Below are 26,176 nucleotides of genomic sequence, written 5' to 3' on the forward strand. Positions count from 1 at the left end.
ACTCTTATGTCGCACTGATGTGCACTGATAGGTGTCACTGGTGGGCACTGATAGGCAGCACTGGTGGGCACTAATGGGTGGCACTGATGGGAATTGATGGGCAGCACTAATGGGCAGTAAAAGACAGCACTCACTGGCACCAGTAATGGCCACTGATTTGTGTCACTCATTGGCACTGATTTATGTCACTCATGGGCACTAATGAGCGGCACTGAAGGGCAGTAAAAGACAGCACTTACTGGCACCAGTAATGTGCACTGATTTGTGTCACTCACTGATGGGCACTGAATTGTGTCACTCATGGGCACTAATAAGCGGCACTGATGGGCAGTAAAAGTCAGCACTGACTGGCACCAGTAATGGGCACTGATTGGTGGCACTTCTGGGGCTTTACTGTAATCAATGCCCTGATTACATGCCCTGTTCTCCCCTGCGAGGAGATCGGCTCCCCTCGCGGTACACTCTGTCAGTGTGAGGCGAGGAGAGCCGATTAACAGCACTCCCTGTATTTACATGTGACTGGCTGTGATCGGACACAGTCGATCACATGGTTAAAGAGCCACACCAGAGATCGGGGGTCGCGCCGTGTCCTAGCAGCACAGCACGGGCGTGCGGGAGCGGGCGTTCGGGTGCGCTGTCTTATGATGTCCACCCAGAACGAGAGCCGCACCATCCCTCCGTCATTTGACGGTGGGCAGATGGCAATATAGAGTCCAACGAACCAAGTTTACACCAGTGCAATGTGTACAAGTGCAGTCAACAAAAGTACAACAGGCTGCATTTTTTCTGTATGGACGGCAGCACAACTCATCAAAAACTCAGCGGAAGACACAAGGGATAAATAAGGATGAGCTCAGACATGTTCGCACACTCCACGTGCAGAGCCGCCAGGAAGTCGGCACAGCACTACGCTAATCACAGGCAGTGAGACATTGCCCCGATGCACGGCTGCAGAGATCGTGCAATGTTTCACTGCCTGTGATTAGCGCAGTGGGCTCTGCACGTAGAGTGTGCGAACGCGCCTGAGCTCATCCTTAGTCCTCAACTGATAAGAAGAAAAAGGGAGAAAAAAAACGCACCAGAACACGTTAAAAGTGTGCATGCAGAAACACATCTGGAAGGCAGACATTGTGCTGTGAACCAGCCAATTAAGCAGCCCATAGATGACTCGATTTTCTTTACTTCCATCACAGGTGAAAGGAAATTAAATTGTCTAATTCCCCTAGTTCGCCCTCGTTCACACTGAATGTCGCTTTGAAATCGCGCAACTTCATCTGAAATCTCACGATTTCAAAGCCGCACATCAGTGCAACTTGGAAGACATTTGTGCGGCTTCATGCACAGATGTCAATGCCAGTCGTAGCTGAAATCGGCAGAAGTAGTGCAGAAACGACTTTTTCAATGAATGCGGCACTGCAAAGTTGATGTCACACCGATTTGAGCACTGTCATTTTTTTCGGCAATAGGGTGATACTTGTCATGCGATTTGTCCTGTCAAATCGCATGATAAGTCACTCTGGTGTGAACAGAGGCTTAGCGTTTATGGGAGAGTGCCTCCCGAAGCGCTATTGTGTTCTGCCAGCGGTTGTGGGGGGGGGGGGGGGGGTTGGCAGGGAGCATTTCCATCTGCCAGAAAACAATGATTACTGTTAGCAGCTATAGTCACTGGCAGTAAGTCCAGCAGGCCGGTTGTACCCAAGTCAAACGATGGATCAGCCTATCCATACCTGATTGAAAAAAAAACAACGTTTTTGATTAGTCAAAGGGCTGGAGAAATCTCCCTGGAACCCTCCACCCCCCAGTGTGCCATTGTATTCTGACAGTGGGACCCTCCATTGTCAGAATACTCTGATCAGCAGCTGCAGCCAATCAGCTGCATGCATGATCAAGCAAAGTTTTCTAATGCAGGCCATACATGGTCGAATTTCGAACAAATTTTCCTTTCAAAATCAGAAAATTCGTTTTTTTTTTGTGATCCGATGATGCCACTATTGATTTTCGAAATTCGGCCGACCAAGCCTTCAATTTCACCTCATGTTGTTACAGAAAATAATTTTCTTGGCCGGGAATCTTCTTTTCTCTCCGTAAATTTTCTTTTATCTCCGTAAATTTTCTTTTCTTATTACATTTCTCGCACGATTCTCCAATCATTGATTAGAAAATCGTTTGTTTTTCAAAAAATTTCCAACATGTCCGATTCCTCAAATTTTATTTCCGCATGAAAATCGGCTGTTGCTGCAGCCCACTAATGGTGCGAAATTCATACGAAAATTCTTAGATACGACTTTCAAAAGAAAATTCTTTCGAAATTTGAACCGTGTATGACCGGCATTACAAGCCCGCTCAAGAGAAAGTACTCATTAGATTGACTTATTTTGAGCAGGAACATCCATACATGGATCAAAAGCAAAGTTTCGACCCATGTATGACCAGCTTTGGGGTCACCATGCCCATTACAATCTCTATAAATCAGTTTTAACCACTTGCTTACTGGGCACTTAAACCCCCCTCCTGCCCAGACCAATTTTCAGCTTTCAGCGCTGTCACACTTTGAATAACAATTGCGCGGTAGTACAACACTGTACCCAAATTACATTTTTATAATCTTCTTTTCCCACAAATAGAGCTTTCTTTTGGTGGTATTTGATCACCTCTGGGTTTTTTATTTTTTGATAAAAAAATACCGAAAATTTTGAAAACAAAATACAAAACCATTTTACATTTTGTTATAACATTTTGCAAACAGGTAATTTTTCTCCTTCACTGATGTACACTGATAGGCTGCACTGATGGGCACTGATAGGCTGCACTGATGGGCACTGAGAGGCAACACTGGTGGGCACTGAGAGGAGGCACTGGTGGGCATTGATAGGTGGCACTGATATGCGACACTGATGGGCAGCACTGAAGGGCACTAATAGGTGGCACTGATAGCTAGTACTGATGGGCACTGATAGGTGGCAGTGATTGACACTGATGGGTGGCAGTGATTGGCACTGATGGGTGGCAGTGATGGGCACTGGTAGGTGACACTGATAGGCAGCACTGCTAGGTGACACGGATGAGGGTTTGATTGGCACCACTCGTGGGCATTGATAGGTGACAATCCTGGGCATTGATATTTGGCACTGATTGGTAGCACTGATTTATACTGGTGGGCACTGATATGCACTGTGTGGGCACTGGTTGGCACAGATGAGTCGACTGTGCCTCTTTTTTTTTGGGACCGATGTCCCTTACACAGAAGTCGGTGACCGGCTTTTTTTTCTCCTCACACTGTCAGCATGAGGGAACACAAAAAAGATTACCAATCTTCTGTTTAGATCACGTGATCAGCTGTCATTGGCTGACAGCTGATCACATGGTAAGGGGCCGATCTGTGATCACCCGAGTCTCTTCAACGCGGTGATCACAGCGCACGCCCTGCTGGGGGGCACTTGGGGAGCTTGCAAAGGGCTGGACGTCTATTGACGGCCTCCCGGCAATGTAGATCCATGCTGTAGCTGACATCTGGCTATAGCACGGATGGGAACAGGTTAAAGTGATTGTAAACCCATGGGTGGAAAAAAAAGCAACCTGCAAGGCAAAGGCATAATGAGCTAGTATGCATAGCATACTAGCTCATTATGAATAACTTGCCTCAGAACGAAGCCCCCGAAGCGGTCCTCCGTCTTCATGTCCACCGCTGCCATGGATCCCGGAGTGACTTCCGGGTCTCGCTGCTTCAGCGCTGTGATTCGCCGGAGCAGTGATGACGTCAGTCCCGCTTATGCGCACAGGAGCCGACACTCGCGGCATATCGCCGCGATCTGTGGCCTGCCCAGTGCGCCTGCATGCCGCTGTCTACGGCACATGTGCCGTAGATAGCGGTGGCTTTCTTTTTGTAAATATCTCCTAAACCGTGTAGGTTTAGGAAATATTTCTTGGACCTACAGGTAAGCCTTAATCTAGGTCAAAGTGGTTTGTAAGGGTTTACAACCACTTTAAGCTGGGTACACATTGTTCATTATTTTTCTTCATTCAACCAGCAGGCTGAATGGAAAAAAATGAAGGCTCGGCATAGATGGGTTGTTTTTTTTAATTAGCCAGAAGGCTGAATCAAAAAAAAAAAATGGATTACCCATCCAAACAAGCAATGTGGAAGGAGGCACCTTCCCTGCTGTGCCCATGTATCCTGATAGCAGAAACCCTCCAGTTTCAGAATGCACTTAGCAGCTGCAGCCGGTCAGCTACATGTGAGATCACAGCAAGGTTTTCCAACAAGCCTGTTCAAGATAAATTGATCATTAGACCGAATTCTCTTGAGCAGGAATGGCCATAGATGGATTGCAATTTGGCAAGTCTCTGCTGAACCAGCTGATTTTCAATCCATCTACGGCCAGCTTAACTGATCCCTCTATCCACACAAGCCCCCCACAACCCCTTCAGGGACTCCTCTGCTGTCAGAATATACTGGTCAGGGCTGCAGCCACTGTCTGCAGACTGCTGATCAATAAAGGTTTTCCAGCAGCACTGTTTGACATCAGCCAGTCTAAGGCTGCCTTCACACCTGAGCGTAGCTTTTCAAGCATTTTTTGGGGCGTTTTTTACCACGATTTGCAGCGGTTTTTACCGCGTTTTTACAGCGATTTGCCGCGAATTTGTGCAGGGCAAAAGGTCACCAATGTTAAAAGAAGAAAAACGCCCAAATCAGCCCGATTCGCGCGACAAAAAAGGGTCCGGAACTTGTTTGAGCTTCAGGCGTAGGGCTTCAGGCGACTTGGAGTGGAGATGTGAACCATCTCTATTGAGAATAATGGATTTTTTCCCCTCCAGCGTTTTGTAGCTTCAGGCGTCAAGCTACAAAACGCTCAGGTGTGAATGGGGTCTAACAATCAGCTTCTGTAGAGAGGATCCACTGAACTACCAAATATCTATCACCCAGCCTTAGATGTACTGAAATTATTTCATATGAGGGCCTACCTAATCAATTTGTATGCAGTCAGGCTAGCCCTTGTACCTACATAGTTGTTGGTAGAGCTCATCACACACGTTACAGTCTGATTGTACAATCCTTAAAGTGATTGTAAACTCTTCCATATACAGAAGTGACTGCTCTCAGGTGATACACAGAGATGAAACAAATCCTCCTACATAAGTTGTATCTGTTTATCTGCAGTCTTCTCTTCTCTACAAAAGTCTAGCATTTACAAAGCTTATCTGAATTGTCCTAAAACAGGGGGTGGAGAGCTGAAGTTACACTCTTCAGAGGTCAGTGAGGAGAGCTCTGAGAGCTGATTGGAGGGAAGTGACACACCCCCTTCATACAACACAAAGGAACAGAGATGAGGCTGTCAATCATCTGGAGGTTCCTCCCCTGTCACCATTTATCTCTTGGTGTCAGGAAAACTTGGCAGAAGTGATTCATACTGATAGCAGAGCAACAAAGCAGCAGACAGAAATTGAACTTAGTGCTCAGGTAGAGACAAGTAAACACTATATAGGAATATGCTTTATTCATATTTTATGTCTGAGGATTACAACCACTTTAGATCTTTTCACACTAGGTGCACTGGGCACCGTTACCCAGTAAAGTCCCAAGAAAAGACAAGGCAAAAAGCCTGTTCCCCATGAGGCCGGCTCACAGCACTGTGCTTAAATAAATATAGCATGCAGTACTTTTTTTTTCAGCACACCGTGGTGCAGCACAAACCACCACATGGTACTCAGCTGTGGGCCAATAGAATGTATGAAATGTCATTTGTGAGATGTCAAGTTCTGAGCAAAAGTAGAAAGTGAACAGTGTGATGTGCCTGGATTGGTGCATTAACACTGTATCCTTCCAGTACACACAGCGGCCATGTGTTCAGCGTGGTGTGAGAGAGTCCATGTGGTGGCTGTTAGGTTGCTCGTCTTCTGTAAGTAACCCCTGGTAGCCTAGGCTAGGATGGAAGAGAGGAGGTCCCTTTCACCGGTGGACAAAACATTACACATACACACGATTTGTACGTGAATAATGAATGTGTATATTGAAGCACACACAGCAGTTTTATTTAGTTTGAGCTAAAGGACAGCCCTGTGGTTTAGCCAATCAGGGACTGCCACATAAAATATGCAAGATAGTATATTTTACTACGTCATCTTGGTTTTTTGTACAAGCAATTTCTGCCTAGAAACAAAAAGCTAAATATATACATTTTTATACAGTTTAAAATGTTTCTTAGGTCTGGTGCAAGACAGGCTTGTGGTTTAACGCCATAGAGTTACTTCTGCTCTCAAAAAGGGAAGTAGCTTAACCACTTGCTTACTGGGCACTTAAACCCCCCTCAGTCCCAGACCAATTTTCAGCTTTCAGCGCTGATGCACTTTGAGTGACAATTGCGCGGTCATACAACACTGTACCCAAATGAAATTTTTATCATTTTTTTCCTACAAATAGAGCTTTCTTTTGGTGGTATTTAGTTACAGCTCGGAGTTTTATTTTTTGCTAAACAAACAAAAAAAGATGCAAAAAAAAAAAAAAAAAAAATCATGTTTTAATAGTTTGTTATAAAATTTTGCAAACGGGTCATTTTTCTCCTTCATTGAAGTGCGCTGATTAGGCGGCACTGATAGGCTGCATTGGTGGGCACTGATGGGCTGCATTGGTGGGCACTGATGGGCTGCATTGGTGGGCACTGATAGGCTGCACTGGTGGGCACTGATAGGCATAGTTAAGGCGGCACTAATAGGCACAGATAAGGCGGCACCGATGGGCACAGATAAGGCGGCACTGATGGGCAAAGATGGGCACAGATAAGATGGCACGGATGGGTGGCACGGATAAGTGGCACGGATGGGTGGCACGGATGGGCACTGATAGGTACCACAGATAGATGGGACTGATGGGCACTGATAGGTGGCACTGATAGGTGGCTCTGATAGGTGGCACTGCTGGGCACTGATGGGCGGCACTGCTGGGCACTGATGGGCGGCACTGCTGGGCACTGATGGGCGGCACTGGGGTGCAGCACCTGAGGCAGATTTTGGGTGGCACTGTGGGTGGCACTGCTGGGTGGCACTGTGGGTGGCACTGTGGGCACTGCTGGGTGGCACTGTGGGCACTGCTGGGTGGCACTGTGGGCACTATGGGCACTGCTGGGTGGCACTGACAGGGGGGCACTTACTTTATTCAGGATGGCACTGCGGGTGGCAGGTGGGCACTGGCAGGGGGCAGGTGTCCTTTTAAATTGCTGGCCGTGATCGGGACTGATGTCCCGAACACGGCCGCCGGCGATCGGCTTTTTTTTTTTCTCCTCGCGCTGTCAGCGCGAGGAGGAATACTAGCCGATTACCGGCTCCGTTTTATCACATGATCAGCTGTCATTGGCTGACAGCTGATCACGTGATAAGGGGTCGGGATCGACCCCTTACACGGATCGGTGATCAGGCGAGTCTCACGGACTCGCCGATCACAGAGCGCGCCGCGCGCGCCCCTCAGGGGGCGCGCAGGCCGCTCGTAACCGGGACTACGTCAATAGACGTAGTCCCGAAAATGTGGGTCCGCGCTATTGCCGTCATTTTGCAATAGCGCGGGTCCCAAGTGGTTAACCACATCCAACTGTTCTGAACAGATAACTAACCTTGTGATAAAATACCTTGTACAAGCAAAAAACACATATGACCTTAAGCAATAGGTTTCTATGTCATGCTAACAGTAATTTTCCAATACCCAAAATGGATGTCTCTTAACAAGATGGTTCCCTCATTTACCTTATAGTGGCCACACACATTTTGATTTTTATGAACCAATAAATGTCGGATTCAATCAAATCTGTGAATAATCAAATACCCATAAATGCCCTTTGGATCAATTTAGATTGTATCCATCTAAGTCGATTGGCCAGGGTGGAATATCATCGTATGTGCTGCATTGATTGGAGTGCTGAGATTATAGAGGAACCAGACATGTAATAAATAATTTGCGATTGTAAATTACAGTCATGGCTTACCAATCAATCAAAATCCACTTCACCTTGTGTGTGGCATATCGATTGAATGGGTTGTTGACTTTAGTTTGATTATTCCAATCAGGAGCAATCAATCTGAAAAGAAATCCATAATTTATTGAAATGTGTATGGACACTATTATGCCCTGTACACACAGTCTGACTTTCTGACGGAAAATGTGCAATCAAATCCGATTGTGTGTGGGCTCCATTGGACTTTTTCCATCGGAATTTCCGACACACAAAGTTTGAGAGCTGGATCTAAAATTTTCTGACCACAAAATCCGATCGTTTAAATTCCGATCGTGTGTAGACAATTTCCGACGGACAAAGTGCCACACATGCTCAGAATAAATTATGAGACGAAAGCTATTGGACACTTGCCCGTTTATAGCCCGGTCGTATGTGTTTTACGTCCCCGCGTTCAGAACGATCGGATTTTCTGACAACTTTGTGCGACCGTGTGTATGCAAGACAAGTTTGGGCCAAAATCCGTCGGAAAAAATCCGACTGATTTTGTCGTCGGAAAGTTTGACTGTGTGTACAGGGCATAAGACCTACCAATGTAGTAGGAGGACCAGCTTGCTTGGATACAGAATGATTGGATAGATTGGGTTGGTCCTCATATTCCATTATTTTGGTAACTCTAATGCCCCGTACACACGAGCGGACTTTTCAACATCCAAAGTCCGACGGACTGATTCCGTCAGACTATTCGATCGTGTGTGGGCTGCAACGGACTTTTGATTCACCAAAGTCTGACGGACTTTAGAATATGGAACATGCTTCAAATTTTTCCGCCGGACCCGGTCCCTTCGAAAAATTTGCTCGTGTGTATGTTATTCCTGACGGACTAAAACCGACGCTAGGGCAGCTATTGGCTACTGGCTATGAACTTCCTTATTCGAATCCAGTCGTACGTCATCACGTTCGAATCCGTCGGAGTTTAGTGTGATTGTGTGTGGCCAAGTCCGCTCAGCCGAAAAGTCCGTCAGAACTCTGTCGGAACTCCGGCAGAACTCGGGCAGAACTCCTTCGGAAGTCTGTCGGACATAAGTCCTCTCGTGTGTACGGGGCTTTAGGATGTATAGAGATTGTAAATTCAGACTATACTCTGTATGGTTACCCTACGGGAGATTGCACAATCAGGTTGTAAGGTGTGCTCAGCTTTAGCCCTTGTACACACGGTCGGAGAATCCGTCGGAATGCGTCTTATCGGACCGTGTCGTCAGATAATCCGACTGTGTGTGGTATGCATCGGACTGATTCCATCCGAATCTCCGTCGGACCCAATTTTCCAACATGTTGGAAATATTTCCCGACCAACTGGACCGGTTGGACGTAATCCGATCATGTGTAGAGAATTTTGATCGGACCAAGTGCCACGCATGCTCAGATCAAATTCCTACATCAAAGCTATTGGCTACTAGCCTGAATGTAGTCCCATCGTAACAAAATTACGTCATCACGTTCTGAAAGATCGGATTTTTCGACAACTTAGTCCGACCGTGTGTATGCAACAGTTTCGGACACAATCCGTCAGATTAAATCTGGCGGACAAAATCTGACGGATTTGGTTGGCAGAATCTCCGACCGTGTGTACAGGGGCTAAGGCTGACCATACTCTATACAATATGATTGTGCAATCTCTTTAAAGGTGGCCATACATGCTTTAATAAATATGTTTCTCTTTCAATCGACCTTCCCTGATCAAAAAAAATAACAGACAGTAAAGTGGATTTCAATTGATATTTGGAGGATATGATTGTAAGTTATCGTCATCTCTGTTTTCACCGTGTAATCTGAATTTTTTTAATCAAAATACGATTCAATGCATGAATAGAATATCTCAGTGCTGACGATTGATGAAACATAATCAATCATTTTCCACCCATGCCAATCCACTCAGTTTAATCATATCTGATCGAAATCGATTAGAAGGGAAGTTTTGCAGAATTAATTGCTTTTATCGCATCGCATGTCCTCTAGATAAAAACAAACAAACCTGAGGTGTGTATGGACACCACTGGATCTATGTAGTGAATGGGCCAGCTGGATTGGATGCAACTTGATTGATTGGATTAGGTAGGCCCTCCTATTAGACAGGTTTGGTAAATCTAAAGTTTATTGTACAGTCAGATCATCATTATTATACAGGATTTATATAGAACCAATAGCTTGCTTCGCACTTTACAACAGTAGGGCAGACAGTACAATGACAATAAAATTCAATACAGGAGAACTCAGAGGGTCCTGCTCATTAGAGATTACAGTCTAATTGTAACATGTGACCCTAGGGCTGTCCACACACTATACAATCTTATTGTATCTTCTCCTTTATGGTGGCCATATACATAATGATCCACAGAATCGAAAAAACGATTACATTTACAAAGTACTGAAAAAACAACTACTGTGTCATCGATAGATTTTGAGCAAAACCAATCAATTTGATTGGACATATTGTGATCGGTGTAGACAGAAAGTCTGATGGTAGGAAAGTAGTTAGATCCATATGATTGGTAAATGTAATCTTCTGTTTGTAGACAATAAATCATTCAGCAATACAGTCATATAAAATCGTTCTGCGTATGACCACCATTCTGTGTATGACCACCATAAGATCTACCAACAACTATCTAGTATAGGGGTTGTCTGATGTGATAATATTAGTGGATTGGTTAGTTTTGTCCTCATATTACATGGTTTTGATGAATCAAAACGGAAATTGTACTCTCAGATTTTATCGTGTATGGACAGCTCAAGGGTCCATTTACATTTATGCGGTACGATAACGCACATGTATGTGGTCACAGGTTACCATCCATTGCATTAATGGAGACCAATCAGATCAATGGACTTCCAGCGCAGCAAAACATCCCACAAAGTTTTTAGCACATTGTAATGCAATATAATGCTTTGCAGCACATGTGCGTTGTCCTAGTGCACTGGGGTGCTTTCAAAATGAATGTGCCACAATGCAACAACGCACGCAACAACGGAAGTCCACACAGGTCTTGAGACTTCTATTAAGGTCCCCATCACATTGGTGCAGGGCACATTGGTGCAGGGCATCCGCATGGGATATGTCACAGGTTACTGTGCAATCCATTAAGGCAGCTCATTGAAATCAATAAGCTTCCAACGAATGTTCCACAACATTTTTGCAGCAATGCAGTATGATGCGTTGCCATGCGCTGCAGCATCTGTTCATTGCCTAGACAGTACAGTGGCCTCCAAACCTCACCCGCGGGCCAGATGTAGCACTTTTTTTGCATTATCTGGCCTCTGGGGCACCATTCAATCCACTGGCAACAATGATGGAGCACCATTGCTCCTATGGATACCAGAGATGGGGCACCATTCTCCTTACAGACACTAGTGATGGGGTACATTACTCCCATGGATACCAGTGATGGGGTAGCATTGCCCACTTGGATACCAGGTGTGGGGTACATTACTCCCATGGATACCAGTGATGGGGTACCATTATTCCCATGAATACCAGTGATGGGGTACCATTACGCCCATCGATACCAGTGATGGGGTACCATTATTCCCACGAATACCAGTGATGGGGTACCATTACTCCCATCGATACCAGTGATGGGGTACCATTACTTTCATGGATACCAGTGATGGGGTACCATTATTCCCATGGATACCAGTGATGGGGTACCATTATTCCCATGGATACCAGTGATGGGGTACCATTATTCCCATGGATACCAGTGATGGGGTATCATTACTCCCATGTATACCAGTGATGGGGTACTATTACTCCCATGTATACCAGTGATGGGGTACTATTACTCCCATGGATACCAGTGATGGGGTACTATTACTCCCATGGATACCAGTGATGGGGTACTATTACTCCCATGTATACCAGTGATGGGGTACTATTACTCCCATGTATACCAGTGATGGGGTACTATTACTCCCATGGATACCAGTGATGGGGTACTATTACTCCCATGTATACCAGTGATGGGGTACCAATACTCCCATGGATACCAGTGATGGGGTATATTACTCCCATGGATACCAGTGATGGGGTACGATTACTCCCATGGATACCAGTGATGGGGTACTATTACTCCCATGTATACCAGTGATGGGGTACTATTACTCCCATGGATACCAGTGATGGGGTACCAATACTCCCATGGATACCAGTGATGGGGTATATTACTCCCATGGATACCAGTGATGGGGTACGATTCTTCCCACTGGCACCAATGATGGGGCACTAATGCTCCCTTGAATACCAACAATGGGACATTATTCCTCCCAATAGAGCCAAGGACGGGGCACTGTTTACTGCCACGGTCCGGCCCCCCTAAAGCCTGAAGGACAGTGAAATGTGTTTAGAAAGCTTGTAGACCCCTTTCCTTAGTACATTGCTGTGCTACTTTAACAAATGAATGGCAGTGCAATGTGTCCGTACATTACTAGTAATGATGACATACTAATAATGTATTACAAATCAATAGCCATGTCAGCTGCCACGTGTAGCTGCAACAGGCATGGTAACCTGTGCGTCCCTGCAACACATAGATGTAAACGGGCCCGTCTCTTGCTGTCCATGAAGCACATGTGTGGCGGCGGAAAATAGGGTGGACTTTTATGCTCATACACCATACAAATGTGTACATGGACGTCCGAGGTTCTGTGCTGACAGCCTGCTTACTTCAAACTCCCAGCACAGTGACTGAGCTGTCAAAGACACGATCGAGTGCCAGAAGGAGGTGGTCCTGATCATGTGATCACTGTAGCAGCCAATTGCAGTAGTCAGATGATTGTGCAGTCCTTCCTGCCTCCAGGGTGTAAATACCCATTTAAAGGTATAGTAGGGGTTAACCTAAAACACCTTAGGCCCCTTTCACACGGGCGGCTGTTCTGCCGCTGTTAAAAGCATGTTTTGTTATTTTGAAATTCAGAGAATCCTGGCTCAGCGTTCACTTGCAATTGTACATTGCGATTAGCTGCGTTTAGCTGCGTTTACATGCGGCTGCGTTTAGCTGTGTTTGGAAAATTCTTGCAATTTCTGATGTTCTTCCTATTGTTTTTCTTTCCTTGTTGCCGCTGCTATCTGCAGAAGAAATAGTATACTGCGATTACCTGCAGTTATGTGCAGATAGCTGCAGCAAATCGTTCCTGGACGCAGTCAACTTTATTTTTTTCTATCTGCACAAAACCGCATATAACAAAATGGTCACTAAACACAGTGTGTGAATGGGGCCATAGGAAAGCATTGTGTGCATTTAGCTGCGGTAGATAACATCATCTGTCCGCAGCTAAAAGCACGATTCTATCCGCCTGTGTGAAAGGGGTCTAATACCCATTGCAGTGATTGATATGTGTGTGTACAGATTTCTTCCTCTGGGGAAAATAAACTGAACAAAGCCATGTCCTCCTCTACATAGCACTGTCATATTCCGAGCTGTATGTACAGATCTCTGGGGAAAACCAGATAGATAGATGACACTAAAGCTCCATACACACTATCAGATTGTCTGCTGAGTTTTTCCTTCAGATTTACCAAAACCATATAATATGAGGTCAAACCTTAGGAGTTTCAATGTGTATGCAATCAGGCAGGCCCTTCACTACATGGTTTTGGTAAATCTGAAGGAAAAACTCAGCAGACAATCTGATAGTGTGTACGGGGCTTAAGGCCGCTCATACATTGTGCAAGTGTCTTTCCTGCAACCCACTCTCTCACTGTGAAGCCGTGCCCACCAGGAGAACACATTGATTCTTGCTAGCAGCTATACCAGCCACTAGTGATATTCGTATGCAAAATCCAGCAGGCTGGTTGATCAATCAATCAACTTGGGTATATGCAGCTTGCCCATACATGGTTCGAATGCCAGCTGATTCCTGCTAAACCGGCCAAGATTTGGACCATCTATGGCCAATCTAACATCTTTCCCAACCGAATGCTTTGGCTGTCCTTACACTATACAATCTGATTGTACAATCTCCTTTAGGCCGCGTACACACGCGGGGACTGTCTGCCGAAACTAAGTTCGTCAAACAGTCCGCTCAAACTTTTGAATGAACGAACACGCCCACACACGGCACATTTTGAGCGGACAAATACGGCAAACTTTGTTCGTCGTACTAAGTCCGCGCAACTTTTGAAATGAGCGAACTCGCCCACACACGAGGCAACAGTCCGCTCATTTCGAGCGCGTGTGCAGGTAGGCGGGGCCCGCGACGGAGACGTCGCGGGCTCCGCCGCCTGGAATGGACTTAAAGGGGAACCCCAACGCAGAAATAAATCGGCGTGGGGGTCCTCCCAAAGTCCACAACAGACCCTTGTCCGAGCACGCTACCCGGCCGGCAAAGGAAATGGGGGCGAGCGAGCGCGCCCCCCCTCCTGAGCCGTACCAGGCCGCGTGCCCTCAACATAGGGGGTGCCTTGGGGAAGGGGGGGCCGCGCGGCCCCCCCACCCCAAAGCACCTTGTCCCCATGTTGATGAGGACAAGGGCCTCTTCCCGACAACCCTGGCCGTTGGTTGTCGGGGTCTGCGGGCGGGGGGCTTATCGGAATCCGGGAGCCCCCTTTAATAAGGGGGCCCCCGGATACCGGCCCCCCACCCTATGTGAATGAGTATGGGGTACAATGTACCCCTACCCATTCACCTGTAAAATAAAAGTACCCAAAAAAAAACACAACACACGAGATAAAATATTTTATTGCACAGCTCCGGGGGTCTTCCGTCTTCGGGGGTCTTGTCCCCCTCTTCGGTTCTTCTGCCGGGCCACCGCGCCTTCTTATAGCTCTTTTGCAGGCGGTGGCCCGGTCTTCTGTCGCCGCCTTCCGTTCTTCTGTCGCCGCCTTCCGTTCTTCTGCCGGGCCACCGCGCCTTCTTATAGCTCTTTTAGAGGCGGTGGCCCGGTCTTCTGTCGCCGCTGTCGCCGCCGCCTTCCGTTCTTGTTCTTCTTCTTGTTCTTCTTGTTCTTCTCCAGGAGATGTTGACACGTCGCTCTCTCCGGCCGGAATGCCAGAGCCGCGCTGAGCGGCCACTTATATAGTGACAATGGGGCAGTGTCACATGGTATATGTCACATGGGTTGGTCACATGGTGACCCCGCCCCCTTACGATGTCATAGTCCCCATGTGACATCAACCCATGTGACCAACCCATGTGACATATACCATGTGACACCGCCCCATTGTCACTATATAAGTGGCCGCACAGCGCGGCTCTGGCATTCCGGCCGGAGAGAGCGACGTGTCAACATCTCCTGGAGAAGAACAAGAAGAACAAGAAGAAGAACAAGAACGGAAGGCGGCGGCGACAGCGGCGACAGAAGACCGGGCCACCGCCTGCAAAAGAGCTATAAGAAGGCGCGGTGGCCCGGCAGAAGAACCGAAGAGGGGGACAAGACCCCCGAAGTCGGGAGAAGAGGCCGGCGGCGGGGAGGAAGAAAGCCGGACTCCTCCGCTAGCAGAAGAGCTACAAGAAGATAGCGGAGGAGTCCGGCGAGAAGACCCCCGAAGACGGAAGACCCCCGGAGCTGTGCAATAAAATATTTTATCTCGTGTGTTGTGTTTTTTTTTTGGGTACTTTTATTTTACAGGTGAAAGGGTAGGGGTACATTGTACCCCATACTCATTCACATAGGGTGGGGGGCCGGTATCCGGGGGCCCCCTTATTAAAGGGGGCTCCCGGATTCCGATAAGCCCCCCGCCCGCAGACCCCGACAACCAACGGCCAGGGTTGTCGGGAAGAGGCCCTTGTCCTCATCAACATGGGGACAAGGTGCTTTGGGGTGGGGGGGCCGCGCGGCCCCCCCTTCCCCAAGGCACCCCCCATGTTGAGGGCACGCGGCCTGGTACGGCTCAGGAGGGGGGGCGCGCTCGCTCGCCCCCCTTTCCTGGCCGGCCGGGTAGCGTGCTCGGACAAGGGTCTGTTGTGGACTTTGGGGGGACCCCCACGCCGATTTTTTTCGGCGTTGGGGTTCCCCTTTAAGTCCATTCCAGGCGACGGAGCCCGCGACGTCTCCGTCGCGGGCCCCGCCTACCTGCACACACGCTCGAAATGAGCAGACTTCCCTCCGAGCGGGAACAGTTTGCTCATTTCGAAAGTGGCCTACACACGGGCGGACTGTTCGCTCAAACCAAGTTTCAGCGGACAGTTTTTCGGAATTTCCGAAAAACTTTGTTCGTCAAACTGTCCGCTGAAACTGTCCGCTGAAGCCCCACACACGAGCGGACTGTCCGCTGAAACACTGTTCAGCGGACAAAGTTGAGCCAACAGTCCGCCCGTGTGTACGCGGCCTTAGAGTTACCAAAATTATGTAATATGAGGACCTACCTAAATCATCTATTCAATTAGCATCAAAATCAGGAGGGCCCTTGCACTACATACAGTATTACTACTATACTAAGCAAGTGCAAAGTGTAATGATCAGCTGCCAATTAAAAATCACTATTCAGAAGAGAGGATCAAGAAAGATAATTTATTAATTGGTAATCTCAGAATACTACATTTTCCTATTAATTCAATACAAAAAGTGTGGTTTCTACTCAGCAGGCTTCAGCTGGAAAGCTCCATAGATGGATAGAATTTTGAACAAAAAAATCAAATCTGGTAGTGTTTACTATTTTATCCCATTTTCATAAATCAGTCAGAGCCTCTAAAGTTGCCCATACACTATACAATCTGATTGTACAATGTCCTTAGGCTAGGTTCACATCTGAGCGGGAAATTCCTGCATTCATTAACCACTTCAGCCTAAGGACCAGAGGTCTTTTTACAATTTCGCACTGCACTACTTTAACTGGTAATTGCGCGGTCATGCAATGTTGTACCAAAACGAAATCTGCGTTCTTTTCTTCCCACAAATAGAGCTTTCTTTTGATGGTATTTGATTGCCTCTGCGATTTTTATTTTTTGCGATATAAATGGAAAAAGACCGAAAATTTCGAGAAAAAAATATATTTTCTACTTTTTGTTATAAGAAAAATCAAATAAACTCAATTTTAGTCATACATTTAGGGCTAAATTTATTCAGCCACATGTCTTTAGTAAAAAAAAATGTCAATAAGCGTATATTTATTGGTTTGCGCAAAAGTTATAGCGTCTACAAACTAGAGTACATTTTCTGGAATTTACACAGCTTTTAATTTATGACTGCCTATCTCATTTCTTGAGGTGCTAAAATGGCAGGGCAGTACAAACCCCCCCCCCCCCAAAATGACCCCATTTTGGAAAGTAGACACCCCAAAGAAATTGCTGAGGGGCATGTTGAGTCCATTGAATATTTTTTTTTTTGTCCCAAGTGATTGAATAATGACACAAAAAAAAAAAAGTTTACAAAAAGTTGTCACTAAATGATATATTGCTCACACATGCCATAGTTATATGTGGAATTGCACCCCAAAATATATTCTGCTGCTTCTCCTGAGTATGGGGATACCACAATCACTGCCTTCAGGATTTCTAAGGGTGCAAATTTTCCATTTCACTCCTCACTACCGATCACAGTTTCGAAGGCCATAAAATGCCAAAATAACACAAAACCCCCCAAAATGACCCCATTTTGGAAAGTAGACACCCCAAGGAAATTGCTGAGGGGCATGTTGAGCCCATTGAATATTTTTTATTTTTTTTGTCCCAAGTGATTGAATAATGACACAAAAAAAAAAAGTTTACAAAAAGTTGTCACTAAATGATATATTGCTCACACATGCCATAGTTATATGTGGAATTGCACCCCAATATATATTCTGCTGCTTCTCCTGAGTACAGGAATACCACATATGTGGGACTTTTTGGGAGTCTAGCCGCGTACGGGACCCCGAAAACCAATCACTGCCTTCAAGATTTCTAAGGGTGCACATTTTTGATTTCACTCCTCACTACCTATCACAGTTTCGAAGGCCATAAAATGCCAAAATAGCACAAGTAGACACCCCAAGCTATTTACTGAGAGGCATGTTGAGTCCATGAAGTATTTTATATTTTGACACAAGTTGCAGGAATATTACAGTTCTTTTATTTTTTTGCACAAAGTTGTCACTAAATGATATATTGCTCACACATGCTATGGGCATAAGTGAAATTACACCCCAAAATAAATTCTGCTGCTTCTCCTGAGTACAGGGATACCACATGTGGGGGACTTTTTGGGAGCCTAGCCGCGTACGGCACCCCGAAAACCAATCACTGCCTTCAGGATTTAAATATAAAACGCTACCAAAAAAAACTGTTAGCGATCGCAGGGATCAGGCCTGACTCTGCGAACGCTGCAGTTATGTGTTTAGTGTTTTGTAAGTGACAGTGATCGATCGATACTGCACTTGGGTGGGCTGGGCGGAGGAGCAAAACACAGGTGCTAGCAGGTATTTGGGCTGATCCTGCTAACAATGCGTTTTTTTGGAACCCTAAACTGCTGAGGACGCTAGTATAGATCTGATCAGATCAGATATTGATCTGTTCAGATTCTATACCACTACGGGAGGTTTATGCTTTGCACGTGGGTGTTAGCGGTACTGGCACTAACCTAGCGCTGCCTGGGGCGACGCAGACCCTGACCCTAAAACCTAATTGATTTCACCCGCTGGGTGATCAGGGGGTTAAACCTTTATTGGGTAATAAATGGTGGGTGCCCTGATGCTATAAAAAGCAAACTAACTAACCAGAGTCACCCGTAACACTTATATGGTGATCACTGGTGAAAGGGTAGTATATGGGGGTCCCTGGCGCTATATAAAAACCTGACGGGGAACCTAAATAACTAACTGGCTAACCAGCGTCACCAGTGGCACTTATACGGTGATCGCTGGTGAAAGGGTTAACTAGGGGCAATCAGGGGGTTAAAACCATTATTGGGTAGTATATGGGGGTACCTAGCGCTATAAAAACCTGGCGGTGAATCTAAAAAAATAACCAGCTACCTAGCGGCACTAGTGACACTAATGCAGCGATCAGAAAAATGATCGCTTAGTGACACTGGCAAAAGGGGGTGAAAGGGTTAACTAGGGGCAATCAGGGGGTTAAAACCGTTATTGGGTAGTATATCGGGGTACCTAGCGCTATAAAAACCTGGCGGTGAACCTAAAAAAATAACTAGCTACTTAGCGGCATCAGTGACACTAATGCAGCGATCAGAAAAATTATCGCTTAGTGACACTGGCAAAAGGGGGTGAAAGGTTTAACTCTAGGGGCAATCAGGGGGTTAAACCTTTATTGGGGGGGTAGGGGGCTACCCTGGACCTAACACTAACTGCTCTGACAGTTTTTACTGACACTAAATGCAGTGATCAGTAAATAAATGATCACTGCAATCAGTGACACTGTGACTGGGGGGGGGGGGGGGGGGCGATCGGGGGTGATCGGGGGGGGGGGGGGATTTGTGTACATACATGTCAGTGTAGTTTTGGTGCACACTTACTTTCTCTGTTCTCCTCGCAGTCCGGTCAAAAAGACCGCCCCGAGGAGAATGACATCACTTCCTCCCTGCCTGTGTTTACTATACACAGCGGGGGAAGCTTCTCATTCGCCAGGAGCGATCAAGAGGGGATGACCAGAAACCAACGGCCATCCCCTCATCCCGGATCGCTCCTGAAGCGAAATGGACCGCCGCATCCAGCGGGAGGGGGTTCGGTCGGATCCCCCACCCGCTGGAAGGCGAGCACGTACATGTATGTGCTTGTGCCTGTCGGTGTCATTGCACCGACGTACATTGCCATGCGGTGGTCCTTAAGTGGTTAAAGTATAACTATAAGCCAAAAGGCTTTTGGATAGAGTGGAGAGAAATTAGAACCACTGTCAGTTTTTATTGCTGTCTGTGCCCCCGTTAGAAAGATTCACCCTCTCTATTTGTCCTGTTTACCATTATCATTAAAAGTGAAAGTAAAAGAAAATCCAAATTTTGTGTTGTCCCCAGTAAAGTAATAGAGGAAGAATCTTCCAATGGGGACACTAGTTCTGGAGATCTGGGGGTCCCCAGTGTTTTCCCTTTATAGTGATTTCCTCTCACTTTGTGTTTGACTATGGGACAGGAAGTAAAAGGAAATCTTGGCAATGAGACACATATGGCAAAAAAATAAATTGACAGGGGTTATAACCCTCCCTTACTCTGTTCAAAATGAAAAAAAAAGTTTTGCCTACAGTTCTACTTTAATCCTAATGGCACACCCCATGCGCTGGAAATTGCACCCGCACTGCAATTGCAGTTCCCGTGTGGGCTGCGATTTCTGAAAGACTGCAGGGATATTTTTCCTGTGTTTTAGGCTAGGTTCACACCATAGCGATGCGGGAACGCCGCAAATCCGCGGCGTTTTCCCGCATCGCATGCCTCCCGCCAGCAGTTCACACTGCCCTATGCGAACGGCTGGGAGTGTCAATGAAATGTTAATGACACCCCCAGATCCGTCCGCATATCGCAGTGCGATCTGCACACTCACACAGGAATCGGATCGCATGGTGTGAACACCCATGCGATCCGATTCTGCTGCGGACCAAAAAAAGGGTCCCGTGCGAGTTTGCGGCGGGAGCGATGCGAATTCAGCCATACTATCTGTATGGCTGAACTAGCATCGCTATGGAGATCGGATGTGATTTGCACTGCAGTGCGGTGCGAATCACATCCGGATCTCCCACCCGCAGCAGTGTGAACCGGACCTTAAGAGGCACGGCAGTCCATTTAAATAAATGGGCTGCTGTGCCCATGCAAAACGCGGCTTGCAGGGCTGCATAGGTGTGAATCTACGCTTAGAGGTCAATGCTAAACAAACAAAGTTATATCCAGTCAGGCGGATCCTTGCCCTTCATAGCTGATGGTAGGTCTAAATTTCACCAAATGCGTTACAATCTGATTAGACAATCTCCTTTAGATCAACCAACCAGTATGTAGTGCAAGGGCCTGCCTGACTGTGTAGGTAGGTCCTCATATTACATAAATGTGGTCGATCTAAAGTTGATTGTACTGAAATTGGTGGTCAGGTTGTAACATTTATGGTGAGCCTTAAGAAGCTTGTACAGATTGTCTAATATAGTGAACCTTTAAGTGTAAGAAAAGCCTGACTGTAACTATTCTTAAAAATGTTTCCTCCCACCTCCTCTTACCTACCCTGCCTACCCTGTATAAAAAAAAGATCTCTGTAATTACCTATTTTTAATCTGATCTGGTCCAGTCACATGATCCCACAGCTCTGGCTCCCCTGTGTGTGGCTTCCAAAGGGGAGAGGTGGGAACACCGACAACTGCTGGGCCATGGGAGCCTATGAGTGACGTCACAGCCCCAGGAATTCACAGCCGTTGTCAAGCGTTCCCTTACACCAGGGAGCTGGAGCTGCAGGATCACGTGACCAAGCCAGAGAGGATTAAAAATAGGTAAGTACACAGATCCTTTTTTTATACAGGGTATGCAGGATAGGTAGGAGGAGGGGAGAGGGAACATTTTTTAGCAATAGTTAGTGATTCTAAACTGGTTGTAATTAAAAAAATATATAACAAATATGTTATATTTACCTGCTCTGTGTAATGGTTTTACACAGAGCAGCCCTGACCCTTTTTTTTGTGTCCCCCACCAATGGTCCTGCCCCCCCCCGCCAGGTGCCCCCAATACCAAGCCTCTTGCTATGGGGGCACTACAGCAGGCTCACTTCCATGAATTGACACTGTCCATTCACATACAGAGCATTGCTTGGCCCCGCCCCCCCCACTCTCCCCTCAGTGCTTCACTGGCTGTGATTGACAGCAGCAGGAGCCAATGGCTCCCACTGCTAGGTGAGCCAATGAGGAGAGAGAGACCCAGGAGTGGGGCCTGGGGCGGCTTTGCTGCACCCAGAAGTTTTTTTTTACCATAATGCATGGATGCATTCAGGTAAAAAACCTGCTGCCTTTACTACCACTTAAAGCTTACCATACACTATACAATCTGATTGTACATTCTCCATCAACTGGATTTACATTGAATGGATTATTTAGGTAATAAATAGATTTTACAATGAGATTGTATAGTGCATGGCCAGTTTAAAGGTGACCATACACTATACATTCTGATAGTAAAATCTCCTTTTAGATATATCAAAACAATGTAACATGAGGGCAAACCGTAACAATGTATTCATTTTGGACTTCTACTTATAAGTAAGCCTAGAATAAGGCTTACCTATAGGTAGTGGAAATATCTCCTAATTGTGCGCAGTTTAGGAGATATTTCACTTGCAGTCCGCCGAAAATTCCAACGGCGCATGTGCGGGGAAGAAACAAAACTAAGTGGAGTTTCTTTCCTAGCCTGTGCCGTTAATCGCAGCTCCCGTTCGCATGCGCGGGAGTGACGTCTTCTTGTGACAACACATATTAGCCCATTATGCTTTTCATTTGCAACGAGCAAACGAGGAAGTAAAACCCATCAGGGTTTACTTCCTCTTTAATCTATCCAATCAAGTTGTATCCACTCAGGCAGACCCTTGTACAGCATAGCTGAAGGTAGATTGAAAGGAGATTGTACAATCAGAAGGTATAGTTCACCATTAGTTTAAAGTGATTGTAAACCTCAGACATGAAATATGAACAAAGCATCTATAGTGTGTACTTGTCTATCTAGAGCACCATTTCTGTCCACTGCCTTGTTCCTCTGCTATCAGTATGAATCACTTCTGACAAGTTTTCCTAACACCAAGAGAAACACAGTGATAGGAGAAGGATTTCCAGCACACCGCCTGTGATTGAGAGCCTTAGTTTTGTTCCTGTGTGCCGTGTGAAGGAGGGTGTGTCCCTTCCCTCCAATCAGCTCTCCTCACTGCCCCCTTTTTATGACAGCTCAGACAAGCTTTATAAATTCTGCACTTTGAATGGATGTAGCCACTTCAGATCCGGAAGGTTTGCCCCCTTCCTGACCAGAGCACTTTTTGCAATCCGGTACTGCGTCGCTTTAACTGACAATTGTGCGGTCGTACGATGTTACATAGTTACATAGTTAGTCAGGTTAAAAAAAGACACAAGTCCATCCAGTTCAACCATAAAAAAATAAAAATAAATAATAATATCATACAATCCCATATATCCAATTCTATACCCACAGTTGATCCAGAGGAAGGCGGAAAACCCCAGCAGAGCATGATCCAATTTGCTACAGCAGGGGAAAAAATTCCTTTCTGATCCCCCCCGAGAGGCAATTGGATTTTCCCCGGATCAACTTTACCTATAAATGTCAGTACCCATGTTGCACCCAAACAAAATTGATGTCCTTTTTTTCCCACAAATAGAGTTTTCTTTTGGTGGTATTTGACCATCTCTTTTTAGACCCCTTTCACACCACACCGCACCTTGCATTGGCGGTAAAACGCCGCTATTTTTAGCAGCGTTCTACCGCTGGATTTGCGGCGGATTTGCGGCTCATTTTGGCCGCTAGCGGGGTGCTTTTACCCCCCGCTAGCGGCCGCGAAAGGTTTAAAACCGCCGGCAATACGCCGCTATAGCGGCATTCTGCCGGCGGCATTACAGCGCTGCCCCATTGATTTCAATGGGCAGCAGCGGTGGAGGAGCGGTAAACACACCGCTCCTTCACCGCTGCAAAGAAGCTGCTGGCAGGACTTTTTTCTGACGTCCTGCCAGCGCACCGCTGTAGTGTGAAAGCCCTCGGGGCTTTCACACTACACACAATGGTGCAGCTTCTTTAGGGCGTTTTGCAGGCGCTATTTCTAACGCTATAGCGCCTGCAAAACGCCCTGGTGTGAAAGGGGTCTCAATGTTTGCACTATAAACAAAAAAAGAGGGACAATTTTGAAAAAAAAGCAAATATTTTTTACTTTTTGCTATAATAAATATCCCCAAAAAATATATAAAAAAACACATTTCTTTCTCAGTTTAGGCCGATACGTATTCTTCTACATATTTTTGGTAAAAAAAAATTGCAATAAGCGTTTATTGATTGGTTTGCACAAAAGTTATAGCGTCTACAAAATAGGTGATAGATTTATGGCATTTTTATTATACATTTATTTATTTTTTATTAGTAATGGCGGCGATCTGAGATTTTTATCGTGACTGCGACATTATGTTTGACACATCGGACACTTTTGACACTATTTTAGGACCATTGTCATTTATACAATGATCAGTGCTATAAAAATGCACTGATTACTGTGTAAATTACACTGGCAGGGAAGGTGTTAAACACCAGGGGGCGATCAAGGGTTTAAGTGTAGGGAGTGATTCTAACTATGGGGGGGGGGGTTGGGCTACCACTGACATGACAGCGATCACTGCTCCCGATGACAGGGAGCAGTAGATCCCTGTCTTGCTACTAGGTAGAACAGGGAAATGCCTTGTTTACATAGGCATCTCCCCGTTCTGCGGCTCTGGGACACGATCGCAAGTTACCGGCGGACATCGAGTCCATGGGACCCACGGGCATGGCCACGTAGTACGCAGCAGGCGCACGCGTGCCCACAATGCCGCGATTTACAGGGGATGTACCTGTATGCCTATTTGCCCATCCGTGCCATTGTGCCGACGTACATCATCATGCGCTGGTCAGAATGTGGGTACAGAAGACTGCAGATAAACAGGTGCAACTTATGTAGGAGGATTTGTTTCATCCTTGTGTATCACCTGAGCCCAATCACTTCACTGGGTATATGGAAAGGTTTTACAACCACTTTAAGTGCCAGTTCACACTAGTGAGATGCCAGACATCGCATGTAATTCGCAGCACCACTGCTGTTCACATTACATGTGATGTCTGTGCGGTGTGATGTCAGCCATACAGATAGTATGGCTGATATCGCACCGCATTCAGTCCAAACACGCACAGGACCCCCCACACACATTGCAGTCTAATGTACAATCTCTATTAGATCTACTGACAATCCCAAAGGGCCTGTCTGATTGGATCCAGTTTGATCGGATAGATTAGAAAGGTCCTCCTATTACATAGTGTGGGCAGATTAAAAGTTGGTTGTACTGTCAGATTGCACAGTAATCTTTGGAATCTATGGGTCTGTTTATCGATGTTTCCCCCCAAGATTCAGACAATTTACACTGAAGATTCACCTTGAAGCCTGGATTAGAATGGGGTGAACGTTGTGTGACCCCGAAGGTCTCCCCTGTGAGTGATTTGTGGAGGTTCCCTCTATCTGTCCACACATCAGATTTCTCATCTCTGCCGCTTCCTAAATACCAGACAAGGACATGGCGGGGCCGGGCCTGTGCTCAGGGCTCCTCTACACCGCAGTCTCAGTGTGCGCTTCCAAGCGCATTTGTAAAGCGTTTGCGTTGAGTCTTTTTTTTTTTTTTTAAACTGGGATGCATTTGTGCCAATCACATGTATTTCATTGTGTTTAATGACAGCAAAAAAATAATAATAAAATGCAGCATGATGTACTTTTTTTAAAACGCACCAGAAGCATCGCAGTGGTGTAAACTAGGCTCATGGAAACAAATGAATTTATCTTCCACGTGTTTGTAATCCGTTTAAAACGACATCCGACTTCATTTGGCATTATGGAGCCCTTAGGACTCCTTTACACCACAAGTTGACATGCATTTGTCATGTGTTTGTGGTGCGTTTTTGGGAACTTTTCTTTTTTAGCCCCGGTTCACACAGATACGATGCGAGTAACACAGCGATTCCTGTGTGTTTCCCACACCGCATAGCAATGGCACCGTGTTCATGCGATCTGCAGCATCTATCAATTAAACGTTAGCAACACCCCCAAAGAAACTCGCCAAGCGCAGTGTGTTTGCCTGAACCGGATCACATGGGTATGAACACGTATTCACTCCGGTTCCAGTTCATATCGCACCGCATAAAATCATTTGTGATTTGAACAGGAATGCGATGTGACAGTGTGAACCGGGGCTCACAGGGTTCTATTTTCATACATTTGCCATGTGTTGACATGCATTCATATCTGTTGTGTTGCGGTTCCATGCACATAAATTGCAGCATGCTGTACTGTTTACATCACATGAAAGTAGGACAATGACGGAAGTTAGGCTCATTGGAATACATTTGTTCCTTTTTTTTTTTTTGCATGTGCAACCGTACTGCGTTTAAAAAGTGTCTGACTGCATGTGATGTAAGTGCTCACTTACATCACAATCCCTGTGTTAAGTGTGACACTCCGCATGTGCGTTTACAGGTGTTTTTGTATCATTTACATGCGTTTGTGGCAGGTGCGGCGCCAGATGGGTGCTTGTGTGTGCTGAAGCCCACCCCCCCAAAAAAATCTT

At 46.2% G+C, this 26,176-nt stretch overlaps 1 protein-coding gene across 1 annotated transcript in view; it reads right to left on the reverse strand.

Moving 5' to 3' along the window:
* The window catches only part of KCNA4 (potassium voltage-gated channel subfamily A member 4), a 40,793-nt gene that overhangs the window by 5,563 nt on the left and 9,054 nt on the right, over nucleotides 1–26,176 (reverse strand). The gene's annotated exons all lie outside the window — the stretch shown is intronic.

This window comes from Lithobates pipiens, unplaced genomic scaffold (genome assembly GCF_037356315.1).
Source record: "Lithobates pipiens isolate NorthernLeopardFrog02 unplaced genomic scaffold, aLitPip1_a1.2 Scaffold_10, whole genome shotgun sequence".
In the NCBI taxonomy this organism is placed as follows: domain Eukaryota; kingdom Metazoa; phylum Chordata; class Amphibia; order Anura; family Ranidae; genus Lithobates; species Lithobates pipiens.